The 16,436-nt window shown below is 48.7% G+C and overlaps 1 protein-coding gene across 1 annotated transcript in view; it reads left to right on the top strand.

Annotated features, from left to right (window-relative positions):
• The first annotated feature begins 5,784 nt into the window (after window positions 1-5,784).
• Cpt1a (carnitine palmitoyltransferase 1A) overlaps window positions 5,785-16,436 on the top strand; it is a 65,299-nt gene continuing 54,647 nt past the window's right edge. Inside the window, exon 1 of the mRNA XM_059263810.1 lies at window positions 5,785-5,866. The gene's annotated coding sequence lies outside the window, so the exon portion shown is untranslated. The remainder of the gene's footprint in view (window positions 5,867-16,436) is intronic.

The following is a 16,436-nucleotide window of genomic DNA, read 5'->3' as shown; positions in this document are numbered from 1 at the left end:
AGATATAAAGCAAAGGACAACCAGACAGCAACCCACGGATCCAGGGAGGCTACCTAGCAGGGAGGACCCTAGGATGACTGTGGCTTATAATAAGTTTTGGTTTTGCCCAATCAGTGGGCAAGCTTTAGTGAAACATTTCAATATTAGGATAAGAATTTGTACCATATCAAGCTGATGAAAGGATATGCTGGCTGTACTTTCAGGAGGGAAGGCTAAAATCTTTTTAGATTATGGAGTAGCCTATAGAAAAATGTCTTCTGTAAATCAAACAGTGAAGGGGAAGATGAATAGGAATTTCACTTACACAACTTAAGTAAAACATAGCTCTCTGAACAGATGAAGATAGGTTTCTTCTGTATCCCTGAATCTAATCAATATTTATATGTATAATCCAGCTATTATTTGGCTTAAAAGGGCTTACTGGGAAATGTTATCATTTTTACTGTTTTCTACAGAGAAAATACTTTCCAGTTTCAAATAACTCTGGACTTTGGAATTATAACCTGTTTTTATGTTAAAAAACATTTAAGTGGAAAATGCTGAAGGACTACTGAACTCAATATTGTATTTACATATCTATATCTGTATAAAATAATGATTATAAATGTTTGTTTTAAAAGGTGAAAAAAAAAACAAAAAAGAAAAAAAAAACCATGATGTAGAGGGATCTAGCTTGAACAATGGACAAACACTTTCACCCACCACCACTTGTAGCAAATTTGAAGCCCTCAGTGAATATTTTCAAATGAATGTAGGATGGTTCCATAATTAAATGAAGACTGCAGAAAGATTTGCTTGTGTGTTTAGAGACAGGATCTCCTGTAGCCCTGAGCCAGCCTGGAACTAGAGAGGAGTTTACCTTGGACTCCCTCTACCTCCTGAATTATGGGATTAAAGGTGTGTTTAAAAAAAAAAAAAAGAACAATTATCAAGTAGGGATTACATTCACAATGACCAGTCCATTTGATTTGGCAAATTCAGAGAAACTACTCTGTTATCTATCCTATCTCGGTGAGTCCAAAGTTTGGTATCTAATTCACTTTCTATCCTAACTTGTATTACCAACCCAAAACTATCTTTTTAGACCTCTAAAACATTTTCTTAGATAAACAATTTAAGCTTATTTATGTCTCTCAATCTTATACATTTTATATATCTTTTGCGAGTTTCTTTTCTGAATCTGTTAACAAAGAAAACTGTAACTATAACTATCTCATCCTCAATTCCATTATAGACTCAAGAGGGATATAATATTACCTGAGTAAACAGGAAGTGCAGCGTAAACTACTTCTAAATCTATAGAAATGACAAAAACAGCTTGCTGCCTGGATAGTCATCCAAGGTTCCTCTGCAACGTTGGGACATCCATCTTTGGCCTACAGACCTACAATATCTGACAGACTTTTCTGTGAATCAGAAATTTTGAAGGACTGTCCTACCTTGTCTTGGCTTCTTCTGCAGTTGTCTTGTGTGTGCGTGTGTGTGTGTGTGTGTGTGTGTGTGTGTGTGTGTGTGTGTATATCCTGGCAAGGGCAGTTTCTTGCCCAAATGGCTAGCTTTGCCACAATAAAAGCAAACTCCATATAGAGTTTCTTCCATGCCCATCATCCTCTTTTAAACTAAATTGATGCTGCCAGGAGCAGATGTGCCTCATTGTCATGAAAAGCCTTAGGTTATTAAGACATCTTAAGTGCCATATTATGTAGGTCTCTGAAGTGTTTAAAGACCACCTATCTATCTAAAATATATCCCTGTTTAACCTTGAAAACATACATAACATGACTACAAGTTTGATTACTGTAGATGACTAACTGCTAACCTGTATTTCTTAATTATACGTTACATTTTTAAATGAGCTGCATAGGTACAATACCTAAAACAAGAGTAGAAACATATGTATAGTATGCCTAAATAACTTTAAATTTGTATCAATATACAAAAATATCTTAAACAAGAGTAGAAACATATATAGAGTACAGTCTAAGGGGTGTGTGTGTGTGTGTGTGTGTGTGTGTGTGTGTGTGTGTCTTTTCCTTCTGAGCCATCTCACTGGCCTTGTCTTCATTTCCTGAAGTGGTGAAACTGAGGCTGACAAGGGACAGCGCGCTGACACTCCTAGCCTCTGCTCTGATGTCTTCACAAGTTTCTCTGGGACAGCAACCAAGGCCAACCTTCCCTTTGCTGGGTGCTGGGAGGAAGGGACAGAGGAAACCAGAGTGGAGTCATTGACCTGAAGGTGGCCGGCAGGGAAGGGCACCATCACAGGACGTTTGCACTTTCTGGTGGGAGCCCCGGGGAACAGGAAGAGCCCCATGGATTCTGAGTTCCTTTCCCCACGTCCATGGGCAGCCTTGGTTTTGTTATGCTTATGACGTCTCCGCTGTCCTCACTGAACCTGGTGACGCTGGCTGAACAAATACTACCTCCGCTATTGACTCAAAAACGTGTACAGGGACTCAAAGTTCAAGTCCAGGGGGACCTGAGGCTTTGAAGGGGAGGGAGAAGCATCGAGTTCTGGGATTACAACATTCTTTATTATGGGACAGAGTTCCCTCAAAACTATGTCCCATAGCCAGGTTTCCAAATATCGTATGCACCTGGATGGAAACCTGTTGGGCGCTGCCGCTGGGAAAGGAGGCTGGGGAAACCGACCATGTAGGGGCCATGCTCTTGGCAAGACAGTAGGGGTTTTGAGGATTCCCTGTTGTCTATCTATATTAAGTGGGATAATTAGGGTTAGGATGTGGCTTGGCCTACTATGTGTAAGACCTTGTCTATCGGCACTAGTACTGCAAAAAAAAAAAACAAAATATGAGGGCTGTGGTAGCTCAGTGATAGAGTACATGCCTAGCATGCATTAGTCTACTTAACTTATTCTTTTCGTTGTCCTCAAACTTGATATGTGGCCAATGACAACCTTGAACTTCATGCTGGGATCACAAGTGTGCATCACCACATCTGCCTTATGTGGCGCAGGGGATGGAACCTGGGACTTCAAGCATGCTAGACAAGCACTCCAACACCGAGCTACATTCCCAGTACTGGTTTGTTTCTTCAGATTTTTTATTTTGAAAAATATGTGTGGGAGGGTATGTACACACGAATGCAGGTGCCTGAGGAAGGCCAGAAGAGGGCCTCAGATCTCCAGAAACTGGAGTTATAGGTGATTGTGACCCCCTCTATTGATATGGGTGCTGGGAATCAAACTTCCTAGGCAAGAACAGTGTGACAATGACTCTTAGCTGTTGAGTCATTTTCTCCAACTCTGTTGTTGTTGTTGTTGCTGTTGTTATTGTTTGTTTGTTTTCATTTTTTGAGACAGGGTTTCTCTGTGTAGCAGTCCTGAGTGTCCTGGAACTCACCTTGTAGACCAGGCTGGCCTTGAATTCACAGAGATCCACCTGCCTCTGCCTCCCAAATGCTGGGATTAAAGGCGTGCACCACCACTGCCCAGCTTTATTTTTATTTTATTTTATTTTATTATTTTGAGACACGTTCATGCTGTAGCCCAGGCTGGCCTCCAATTCATATGTGATCCTCCTGCCTCAGTCTCCCAAGTGCTGGGATTATAAATGTGAGCTACCACAGAGGGCAAACGTGTCTATCGTGAGCAGCTGGCACAGTCTATGTGATTAAAACTGAGGAAGAATGTAAAAAAAAATAATAATAAGCAGAAGAGCTTGAGAAAAGTTATTCTCGCTTTGGGGCCAGTTCCTGAGATATTTTCAGCGCTCAGGGAGTTTAGGTTAGGGCCCCCGAAGCTCTCCCCAGGGGCACGAGTGCTCGCTCGCTGGCAGCTGGGGGGCGGGGTGGATTCGGAGCGGTGTTCTTTAAGCTTTTATTAATAGCCACCTCGGGAGCTACAGTCCCTAGGAGCAGAGTCATAGTGGGGGCAAAGCAAGGAAAATGAGGTTCCCATAGCATAAACCAGTTGCAGGCGGTTCTGACTCATTACAGTACCTCCCCAGGGCACAGGTACACGAAGGCGCCAGGGGCGCTCCCATTGACGAAGTGCCCGCCCTGCTCCTGCCCCGCCTGGCCTGCAGGTGGCACCGAGGCGGCGGCAGGGAGGGCCCACGGTCAAGGCCACAGAGCCTCCCCGACAGACAGGGCACAGGGCCAATCCAGACGGACGCAAGGGAGGAAGTGTCCTTGGGGAGGGGACTGGTTAGCGCTGGGGTTCTAGGGAGAGGAGGAAGGGCATTTAAGGTGAGTGTGACAGTCCACACTGTAAAGGGGCTTTACGTAGGGAGCGGCAGGAGGTGACGCTAGAGCCACCAGGGCAGATGCAACAGGTGCAGGGCCTAGACTCCTGCCTTCTAGGTCGGAGAAAAGCGGCCTTCTCCAGGCAAGCCTCGACAATAATAATAATAACAGTAATGATAATAGTAATGCCAATGAAATTAAGAAGTTCTTCCCCCTTCACCACTTTCGGCCGGGTGGACGGGAGAAAGTGTTTCCAGATAGCACCTCGGTTGGTGCCACCCACATGTCACACTTGTCATATGCTTCCACGCCCAGAAACAGGTGCTCAGAGAAGGGTGCTTAAGAAGGCCCATGGCATGTGCATGTGGATGTCCCTAAATGTCCTTTGGAGGCCGGTTTAGTTAAGTCACAGCAGAACTGTGCAGCCAAGTGAAAGACCCCCAATTATCTCCGAGTCACTTCACATAAACTAAGTAAAACAGGCCAAAGTTACATGCAGCAGTCGCCTGGGCTTTTAAAACAATAGGAAGCTGGGGGCGCGGTGAGACACAGCCACGGTTAACCATAGTCGGGGGTGGGATCAAAGGGGAACTTTCATTTTCTCTTCTGAACCCTTCCGTAGCACCACAGGGAAAGATGGAGGCAAACAAGGCTCTTCCATGACCAGGCGTGCTTGACTTCAATCTTCCTTCTTCAGTGCATTTATGGAGCGGTTGCTATACGCAGGGCCTGGATCCGCAGCCTGGGAGGGCGCCCCACCTGGCGGGTAGAGCGCCCTGCCTGGTCTGGCCCGGCTTCATCGTAAGGCACCCGCAGAGCACCTGCCACCTTCTTCCCCTGAGTGTTGCCAGGAGGTCCCTCTGCAGAGGGCCACTCTGCACCAGCTTCCAATCTCTTCTCTCCGGGCACCTATTAGTTTTAGGCGTCCAAAGAGTAATTCTATTGCTTTTTGGTGCTGAAAATCGATGATCTTACACAGGACAGGCGTGCACCACACCGTGAGCTACACCCCAGACCCTAATTGTCATGTAAATGAGACTTTAAAAAAAAAAACCCAGATGATTTTATACTAGGGAGTCTACGAGTGTGTTGGCCTCTGGAGCCAACCTGCCCTAGGATGACAAACATATGTCACTCAGGCTTGGGACTTGGGCTTCTTCACTCGGTGATGTTAGGCAAGCCATTCCATTCCTTTCTCCGCCAAGCTCCTGTCTTGTTTTTGTTTGTTTGGTTAGTTAGTGGGTGGGTTTAAAAAAACAACAACAACAAAAAAAAACCAGTCCGGAGCATGAACAGCAGGGGTGCAGAGAAGTTTATATGCCTGTGCGTATACATCGCGAGTGTAAGCCAGGCATAGTGCAAAGAAAGAGTTTTTGTGGGCTAACCTAATGAGTTAGCCCCTTTTGCAGAAGAAGAAACAGGCTTGCAAGGTGAGGAATGTTGTCCTAGGACAGCTGTTGGCAAGCTCCGGTGCTAGCCTCAGTTTCCTCACGGGACTCCTCCCCGTAGCCCCGCCCCGTCCAGGCCCCGCCCCGTCCCGCCCGCGCCGCAGCCGGGCCCAGCTCAGCCAATCACCCGCGGCGCGCGTCCGTACGCTTGGCCTCGCCCGCCCCGACTCGGACTCGGCTCACTCATTCCGCCGCCGGCGTCCTCAGACTCGGTAAGGCAGTGCTTGAGTAGCGCTGCGGCACCGCCCTGGGCCGGGCGCGCGGGTGTCACCTATGGGAGCGCGGAGGGGTCAGAGACTGTGCCCACAGGGTTCGCGGGAGCTGCGCGTTGGAGAGGCTGAGGGCACCCCCACCCCCGCGAAGTGACCGGTCTGGGGATCCCCGGGTGGGAGGAAGGATGCTTGATTCCCGGACTGGGCAAGATGCCTTCGCCAGGGATGCGTGGGGCCTCGGCTCCTGGTGTCCCTCCCCACGGTGGAGTCTCTCTGCGCGTGGGTTTGGGGTCCTCAGTGCACCATGACGGATGCTAAGGATTAGGCATGACTCCTTGGTCCCTGTCCAGTAGGGACGTCAACTCCCTTTCCCGCCCCATCCCACTCCCCACTCCGAGGGTGGCTTGGGCCAGTGTAAACGCCGAGCCCTTTTCCAGCCCCATCCCACTCGTCACTCTGCAGGTGGATTGGGCCCGGGGGTCCGCGAGGGTCGGGCGCGGCAGCAGGAAGGATGCTCGGCCTTGGGACTTGGCAGGTGGCCGGCGTCCCCTCCCCGCGCGGGTCCCTGCAGTACAGCCGTCGGGACACGCCCTTGGCGCAGAGACTCAAGTGTTGAGCACCCCTCACTCTCTGTTTTGCGCGGGGTTCAAGGGCAGGTGGGTGTCCAGAGACTGCCCAAGGTCGCGCAGGGACTGGAGCCCGGGAGGGTGGGGGTGTCACGTGAGCCGGCCTGGGCGAACTTGGCCAGGGACAGCCCGACGGCGCGGTCTGGGCAGCCCCGAGATCCGCTTGGCTGTGTTCTAACAGCCGGTTTTTCTTCATCTTCATATTGTGAATCCGGGCCTGGCTTTCGTTAATGCCGCAGAAAACAGATGAATGCTCACTTTTTGAAGGAGTTGAAAAGTTCCTAGGGTGAACCAGGCTAGACATAGATCAAGATCAGTACTCTCAACTCCGGCGGACTCCCAGCGCCTTTCTGTCCCGTGCATTCAAATAGTTTTCCAAGAACAAGTTTTAGTCGGAAACTGCTAACTTTGAAAGTTCGTAAATAAAATGAAAGTGAGTTTAGAAGCCTTTGGGAACGCGTATTTAGTTACAGCATTTCCTCGCACAGGCGTCTGGTTTCTGGTCATTCCTGATATTCAAGCATGTTTATCTCTGTCAAAACCACAAGCCAAATGAGTAAAATACAGCTTTGGCCTTTTATTTGTGCCAGCAAGCATACATTTCCCCCACCCCGTTTCTAGCCAGTCGACTCTGGGCTCAGTGAGGACATAAACCTGAGGACTTCGGTGCGGGGACAGTGCAGGGCAGTAGGCAGGACTGCACCCATCCGCATTCAGTGTCTCGCTGGACTGTCTTTGCTGCAGCACCAAAGCTCTTTTGTCATGTAAATTACTGTCATCTTAACTATGTCGCCTCGTTAGATTTAACCTTACACTTGAATTTTCTCTTTTATCTATTACTTTTTTTTTCTTTTGAGATTGGGTCTCATGTAGCACAGGCTGGCCTCGAACCCCTTGATCTCCTTCCTGCCTCTCCCCCCCCCCCCAAGTGCTGTGATTTCAGGCGTGTACTACCACTCCCGGCTTTGAACTCCGTCTTAACCGTCTCTGGAATCAAACTCGGGTCAGGTTTTGTATCAAAATTGGCCGAAGCGGCTTCTTGCACAAGACAAAACCCTTTCGAGTTTGAGCTAGAAAGCCACCTGACTGCAGATGAGGGAGGGAAACGCCTCCCTCCCGCCGCTGCGCTTGGCCGGGACCCAGTGGTCACCGAAGGAGCAGGCCTGGCTCTCCCGGGATTTGGGGGCGCTGGCCGGAGTTTACCCAACCCTGATTCCTCTTGCCCATTTTGCCCATTCATAAAAGCGCTGTAATTTTTACTTTTTTTTTTTTGGCTTGGGATTCTCGGTGAAACCCTTTGAGGCAGAGTGTCCGCAGGCTGTTTTGTTGCAAGCGACATCTGTTGTGGGACAAAGCGGTCGGTGGCCCGGGGCGGCGCTCTGGGATGGCAGCGGCGACGCGCGCCGGCTAGCTCCGGAAGGCCTGCGTGGGCTCGGCCGGTGGAACAGGATCCGAGCGCCCCGGACGCGCCAGCACGGGGGCGGGGCTCCCGTAACCTTTCCCCTACTTTTCTCAGCCGCCACGTGACCCCCGCCGCGGTGGGGGAAGGGGCGGGGCGGGAAGCCGCAGTTGCTAGTGCCCTTCCCTTCTCCAGCGCCTTGAACTTGCAGTCTTGGTCTCCAGGCGCCTAGAGGCCCGGGACGCTCCTGTACTTTGACCGTTTTCAGGTTTTGTTTTGTCGGAAAATATGTTTAGTCACTGTGCATAGATATTTACGGCTAGGCCAGAGTTTTATGGCTGGTGGAAGCCTGCACTTGAATTACGTTAGAATAAATGGTAGTCCAAGGTGAATCTCTTTTAAAAGTGTGTTTAGCAGATGTCCAGTCCCCTGAGGAGGGAGGATCGCTTGAGTCCAGGAGTTGAGGGACGGCTTGGGAACATGCAAAGATCCATCCCCAGAAAGAAAAAGGGGGGGGGCGGTTGCTAAGCCAGAGGCGATCCTAGCAGGCTGAAAAAAAAGGATTACTGCACACTTGAATTAATGCCAATTTGAGCTTTTATTGCAAGAATTTTTGTTGTTAGGAAAATAAGCCTGCTGCCAAACCTGACGACCTGAGAGGGATTCAATCCCTGAACTTACAGAGTGAAAATTATCCCGACTTCCGCACACGTGCTATACTGTATTGTGTGTGTATGTTCCACTAACATAAATAAATGTGATACACATTTTTGTTTAAGTAAAAAAGCAATACCATCATATTGTGCCAAGCTGAAAAGGCGAAAATAGGGGGTGCCATGTGATTGCTTTCCTACTTGGTAGCTGGTGCAGAGGCCACACCTGTGAGCAGTTTCTTCAGGACTGGGATGGTGTTTGCCTGTGCACAATATAGCACTTGGGAGGTGGGTACAGGAGAGCAGGGTTTAAGGCCAGCTGCACTAGCAGGGGCGTGGGATTCCTGAGTGGGATACACAAGAACTTGCTTCTAAACCCAACCTAGGCTATGCAGAGTTTGGGTTTTGTTTTGGTTTGTTTTACCTAACATAAGGAGTAAGTTCTGCTTGTTGATTTCAGATATCTGTTACCTTTTGTACCCTTCACCTTGAACCCCATGCAAATATTGAGGCGGACATTGGGTCCCCGTAGGCCCTGGGCTAAGGCCAGCTTTGCCCTGTTTAGGTAACGTGGCAGCCAGTTTCTGAGAAATGCCCACCTTTGCCCTTTTTGTGCGAGTTGTTCTGACCTTCAGGAATGTTTTTCCGAAGTTAATAACAGAGGGCATGCTGCCCGTTGAGGGGCCCAACACCTGGGTAACTGCCACTTGGAAGGTTGGGAAACACGGTGGCTGCTGACCTTACCCCTGAGGAGTGTCAACCCATGTTGCACACAGACCCATTTAGATAAGAGGGAAGTTTGATATGGTTGAAAATATCTTTACTCCCCGTGGGTTTTTTTTTTTTTGGGGGGGGGGGTGCTAAGGCAGGAAGATTGCCATGAATTCCAGGGCTATATAGCAGGACCTTCTCTCAAAAAATAAAATTAAACAAAACAAAGCCAAAACAGCAAAGCTAGGCTTAGCTATCCATGCCTATAATCCCAGCTCTTGGGAGATGGAGACAGAAATTTAGGAGTTCAAGATCAGCCTCAGTGACATACCCAGTTTGGGGCTAGCCTGGACTACATAACAAAACAAGGAAATAAAAAATACTATGTTATGCACTGGTGTTGGTGGCTTGTGGCACTTAGGAATGCGGGGTCATCTGGACTCTGTCCCCTTGTCCAAGTGTCGTCGGAGCTGAGTCTGTTACTTCTCTCCCTTAAGTCCCTCCAGAATTCAGCTTCCTCTCTGTCTCCCTGACCCTGTGCAGGCATGCATGTACTTGCTGAAGGAAGGACAGAGATTGGGGCACCCTTCCCCCACTGGACTGATCCAGCCTACTGATATTAAATTAAGGTGGGGGTCCTTTGGAAGTTTCACTGGTTGTACCCTAGAAGTTCATGCCTGGGAGGCAGAGCTCAGAGGAAGTGGTTGGGCCCCTGCCTCAGTGCCTCTTCCCCCATGCTCTGTACCTGATACCAGCATCCTACCCCCATCCCGGCCACTAGCTGCAGTGACCTCATCCACACCCACCTATATGGCTTCCTTTGGGGTTCCCTTGGCTTTGGGTTAAGCCATAAATAGAGAACTCAGCATGCCTTGTTATGATGCCCTGAAGGGAGGACATTCATATGCAAGGGACAGTGAGTGACTCCCTACACCTCTACCCACCTTGAAACAAGAGTCTCACTATGTAGTTCTGGCTAGCCTGAAACTCACTGTGTAGACCTTGCTATCTGGCTGACCTGGAACTTCTGATCCTCTTGCCTCGACCTCAGCCCTTTATGAAACGGATTGGTTTATTAAAGCATTCATCCCTAGCTTCCCAGCAGCGGCCCGTGGACATGCTCTGAGGATGGTCTACCCCCGGAGATTTGTTGAATACAGCCCATTCATTGTGTCTTGTGGGTCAGTGAAGGCATTCTGAGAAGAAATGAATGAACTGTCCAGGTTAGTCAGAAGAGAGGCTAAGTACCCCGTACTGACATTGAGGCGTTGACGTAGGTGGGGTGTGGAGGAAGAGGAAGGACAGACACCCACTTTCTTGAGCACAGGCTCCTGCTGGGATGGCAGAGTGTGGCCTTGAATTAAAGAGCAGGTGTAGGCTGCCCACTCTGGTGTCCTTCAGTTAGTGGGAGCTGGGGTGTTGTGTAGTGCCTTGTGCTAATGAACAGTGTATAAGAGTGATGTTGGTCAGTGACAGATGGAGCTGGAAGTGAACCCACATCTGTGTCGTAGCCACTTTCTGAGCTAGGCCCAAGTCACCTGTGTCACAGAGCAGGTGGTGACCCCCCACCCCCATTCATGCAGACTGAGACTGCCTGTGACCAGATGTGAGCATGCCTGGGTGTTCATTTCTTCCTCTGTAGCAGCTCTGATGCCTGCCTCCTGTGTCCCCCCATGCCTGGGTGTTCATTTCTTCCTCTGTAGCAGCTCTGATGCCTGCCCCCCTGTGTCCCCCCATGCCTGGGTGTTCATTTTTTCCTCTGTAGCAGCTCTGATGCCTGCCCTCCTGTGTCCCCCCATGCCTGGGTGTTCATTTTTTCCTCTGTAGCAGCTCTGATGCCTGCCCTCCTGTGTCCCCCCATGCCTGGGTGTTCATTTTTTCCTCTGTAGCAGCTCTGATGCCTGCCCTCCTGTGTCCCCCCATGCCTGGGTGTTCATTTTTTCCTCTGTAGCAGCTCTGATGCCTGCCCTCCTGTGTCCCTCCATGCCTGGGTGTTCATTTTTTCCTCTGTAGCAGCTCTGATGCCTGCCTCCTGTGTCCCCCGACTCCCATGAGACTCCACTAAGGAGTTAGAACTCAGTCTCAGCACTCAGGCAGCAGAGGCAGGCAGAGCTCTAAGTTTGAGGCTGGCCTTGTCTTCTGTGAATGTGACCTATGCACAATCTTGAACTTCATGATGCTTAAAAAGGAAAAAAAGATTTATTATATTTTGTTTTTGAGACAGGGTCACACTTTGTAGTTCTAGCTGGCCTGGAATTCGCTGTGTAGGCCATGCTGGTCTTGAACTCACAGAGATCTGCCTGCCTCTGCTTCCCCAGTGCTGGGACGTGGGGGCTGGAAGCCAAGCTCGATCCTCTGAAGAACAGCAAGCACTCTGAGCCTCCTTCAGCCTTGTCCCTGATAAGTGAAAACACTATACGTCCCATAGAACGTGAATGTAGGAGGTTAAATTTGGATCTTTCCCTGGGGCTGATGGAGTGAAATACCATCTTCTCTGTGACTCTGGTGATTTCAGTGTGACCCCAGGCCCTTCACAGGACATTATATTGCTAAGGTACAACATTCAGTAGATTGGATTGAGTCAACATTGTTTTATTTTTCCTTCCATTTTATTTTGAGACTGCCTGCAAGGTCGTTTGGTGGGGTGTGGGATTCAGCACAGGGGAAGCCCTCAAGAGTGCTGGTCCAGGGGACTACAATTTGTACCCCGAGTCATCAGGGATGACTCAGTCTCAGCTTCCATGTCTTCAAATCCATCTTCCTTAAACTTGAAGCCCCATGCCTTTGAGATGTGGGTCCTCTGGCGTCCGGGGAACTCAGCCCCTCGAAGGGGCTCATTCCCACCTCCCTTACTCTGAAGCTTGATGAGCATGGACATGCTGACCTAGTCAATGTGAACCCTGGCTGCTGTGCCTGGGGACTTCTCAAAAGCATCCCACATATCTATCTGGAGCTGAGGTTGGGGACATCAGCGGCATGAATATCCACCAGAAACCTGTCCCCAGGGTCTCTTAGGGCAACATACACACTTGACAAGCTTCTTTAGCTATCAGAAGGAGGGCTGCCGTTTGCAGCCATTGCGTGACAGCCCCACCATTCTTAAAGAAGTAGAGTTGCAGTCAGGAAAGGTATTTAAGTATAGGCTTAAGCTCAAGAGTTAGGAGGAGAGGCACTCAGTAGGAAGTGAGACAAGACACACCTGAGAACATGGAGAGCTGCTGGGAGCCCTGTTTGCATTTTTTTTTTTTTTTGAGACTTATTTTGCTGGAGATGGTGACCCATGCTATAATCCCAGGACTCTATAGGCAAAGGAAGGCAGCTCTCTGTGAGTTTGAAGCCAACTTGGTATGTACAGTTAGTTCCAGGCCAACCAGGGCTACATCGTGAGGACTTGTCTTTAAAAAGGGTTTATTTTATGTTATGTGTGTGTGTGTGTGTGTGTGTGTGTGTGTGTGTGTGTGTGAACCACTTGAGTGCAGTGACCTCTGAGTCTAGAAGAGAAGGTTGAAGACACTAGAGCTGGAGTTAGAGGTGTGTGAGCTATCCCACGTGGGTGCTGGAAACTGAACTCCAGTCTTCTGCAAGCAGCACACGTTCTTAACCCCTAAGCCATGTCTCCAGACCCATTCAACAGGATTCTTTTTTTAACCTGGAGGGGGTCTGTGGCATGTGACCCCTGCCCCTGTAAATCGGGACATTTGTAGATCATGTGACCCCTGTAAATCGGGACATTTGTAGGAAGAGTTTGCAGATGTCAGGATTGCGGCTGGACAGGTTTTCCGGTTGTCGCTGTGTTCTGCGTTGCTCGTATTGCAGATGTGGGGTTGCTGAGGGGACAAACATGCACAGGATGTGCAGGGCAGCCCCAGAGGTTATGGGACATTTGTGGGAACAGTGTCTTGGTATGAGGAGAAGTTTGATCTTCTTGAGCTGATAGATGCGTGCCCCTTCCTGCAGTCAGAGCTCAGGCTGGCATTCTGTTCTGGCCATATTGGATCCAGGTGCTGTGTTTCAGAATGGATGGGCTGTACTGTTAGCCTTGTCAACATGTGTTTCCTTTGTTGTTGAACAAATTTTGCATGTATTTTTTGTGGTGGAGCAGGTGTGCACATGTGTGTGCACATGTGTATATGTATGTGTGTGTGTGTGCATGCACAAGTGCATGCACTTCTGTGCCACCTGTAAGGAGGTCAGAGGACAGTTTGAGGGAATTGGTTCTCTCCATATTCTGTGTGGGTCTCTTGAGGACTGAACTCATGTTGTCTGGCCTGGCAGCAAGAGGCTTCTCCTGCTGAACCGCCTCATTGGTCTCCTTCATTATTTTTATTGCTGTTTTGTTTTGTATTTTTTAAAAGATTTATTTACTTACTATGTATACAGTGTTCTGCCTGTGTGCCAGATCTCATTCCAGATGGTTGTGAGCCACCATATGGTTGCTGGGAATTGAACTCAGGGCCTCTGGAAGAGCAGCCAGTGCTCTTAACTGCTAAGCCATCTCTCCAGCTCTTGTTTTGTATTTTTTGAGACAGAGTCTTGTATATGCATGCTGTCCTCAAACTCACTGTGTAGCTGAGGGCAGTCTTGAACTTCTGATCATTCTGCCACCACCTCTTGAGTGCTGGGATTTCAGGGGTGTGCCACCAACCCTGCTTTAGTGGTGCTGGAGATGTGCAGTCACCAGGACTTCCGGCAGGCTAGGCCAGCACTCTGTCACCTGAACCACATCCCCAGCCCTGGTTATTTTCTTTATAAAAGAGTGTCCTTTGGTGGCTTTCCCTAAATCCATTTGCCAAACTCACATTTCTCTGATTACCAATTCTTTTTTTTGTTTGTTTTTTTTGTTTGTTTGTTTTTTGTTTTTTTTTTGTTTTTCAAGACAGGGTTTCTCTGTGTAGCTTTGCGCCTTTTCCTGGAACTCACTTGGTACCCCAAGCTGGCCTCGAACTCACAGAGATCTGCCTGCCTCTGCCTCCCGAGTGCTGGGATTAAAGGCGTGCGCCACCACCGCCCGGCTGATTACCAATTCTTAATGACATGGTGCAGTATAAAGCCTAAATCTGAGTTCCCTTTACTTTTACATTGCCTTTCTTTTTGAGAAAGGGACTCACTATGTAGCTCTGGCTGGCCTGGAACTGGAGATAGAGACCAGGCTGGTCCCAAATGTACAGAGTTCCTCCTGCCTCTGTCTCCTGGGATTACAGGTGAACACCACCACATTCAGTTATTTATTTATTTATTTATTTATTTATTTATTTATTTATTTATTTATTTATTTATTTATTTATTTATTATTGAGATAGGGTCTCGGGTAGCCTAGGCTGGCCGTGTAGCCAAGGATGCCTTTGACTTTATGATCCTCTTGCCTTCGCCTCCCAAGTGCCGGAGTTAGAAGTGTTCACCGTCATGTCCAGCCTGAATTTTTACAGCGTGTGATAGGTGGGAGTTGTGTTATTTCTGAGGGTATAGGTTGAATGATGACTGAAAATTTATTTTTTTACCATCGAAATACTAAGCAGGCCTGACACAGCTTACATTTTGAGATCAGATGGCATGACCATAAACCTAAATTTGTTTTTCTAACCTGACCTGAACTGTTTTGTCTAGCCCATCAATGTAGGTGGCATATGGTGATGTACCTTACTGTGGGAAGTCACCTGTGGCTGACTTTTATAATGCTAGGGAATGCTCAGCCGTGAATTTGAGGTACAGCTTTTCACCGGGAAGGTTCCTTGCTATGTTTAATCTACGACCACACATGTCCCAAGTGAAAAAAGCTGTTGAAATCTGGTAGCCAAAGTGACAGAATTTCCAAGGTGGAGTCTTTGAAGGGGACAGAGGTTAGTGTCTCAGTCTGGAGATCGAATCCTTTCTTATAAGGCACACTAAGTCAGTGCCTGGGGCCCTGCCTTCTCCTCTCCACATGCTCACTTCCTCTTTTGTCCAGGCTCCCACCAGTCCAATGGCTTCTCCTGTCAAAGGACATAGCATAATGCTCTCACCAGGAGGGAGTGACCCTGAATTCCCCAGCCTCTGGAACTGTGAGACATGTAAATCTCTTTATAAAGTGCCCACCCTCGGCTGTTCTGTTACAACAACTGAAATGTGCTAAGATGTCCCTTTGTACCCCAAACCCACCAAAAGCACAAGGTACGCATGTCCCATTCTAAAGTCACTTCCATCCCTGATACATCAGTCATACTGAGGTTTGTAAATCTCTTTTTTATTTTTGATGTGCATGCATTTGACATGTGCATGTAGTCCAGAGGCCCGCAGCCAGTGTTGTCTCTAATTATTCTCCAACCTTTTTGAGACAGAATTTCTCTGTGTAGCTCTGGCTGGCCTAGAACTCGCTCTGTAGATCAGGCTGGCCTCAAACCCACGGAGATCCACCTGCCACTGCCTCGTGAGTGCTGGGGTTAAAGGCATGTGCCACCAAGCTCAGCCTCTCCAAGCTGGAGCCATTTCTGTTTAGCAGAGCAAAGCATTCCTAGGAGTTACGGGTGATAAGAGACCCCACTGGCAGCAACTTTGGGGTCTGTCCAGGGGCAGGGCCCAGCGCTCATCAGCCCGATGAGGGATGCTTGCCATGTTCCTAGATGCCCTACCTGGAATCCTGCTAAGCTGCCTCTTCCTGTGGGTAATGCTTTCTCTAAGGATTTCCAGCAGTTGTTTACTGCTAGGCGAGATGGACAGCTGGTGAGGGATTAGAGCTGGAGGCAGAGCTTGCTCTTGTGCACCGTGAATTATGCAATTCGGGTGGGCAGCTAGGCCACACTGATAGAGTTAGCGCTGGCCCATTTGTAATAATTGAATTTCCCTGCTGGCTGCCACCTATTATTTTGGGTACAGCAATGACCTAAGCCAATGTGTGTTGCAACTGCAGGAATCTTAAGCTGGCCTTTGCTGTCATAGCCACCACTGCGCTTTGGTAAGTAAGGACATGCCCGTTGGCGCTGGGCCTTGACTTGATTCCTGCTCTGCTCTTGGCTGGCTGTGACCTTAAGCAAGCTTCGGATGTCTAAGTCTTGTTTTCCTCGGTAGTGAATGGGGACAGTCATGGGTTCGTTTCTTAGAGTTGTAGTGAGAATTTAATGAGTGGATAGAGGTAAAACAAATTGGTAAGAAAATTATGGCAGGGGGCCTAGTGTGATGGCCCATGCCTTTGATCCTACTTGGTAGGC

The sequence above is a fragment of the Peromyscus eremicus genome, chromosome 1, assembly GCF_949786415.1.
Source record: "Peromyscus eremicus chromosome 1, PerEre_H2_v1, whole genome shotgun sequence".
NCBI classification, from domain to species: domain Eukaryota; kingdom Metazoa; phylum Chordata; class Mammalia; order Rodentia; family Cricetidae; genus Peromyscus; species Peromyscus eremicus.
Note: the sequence above shows the minus strand (reverse complement) of the source record. Positions and strands in the feature narration are given on the sequence as shown.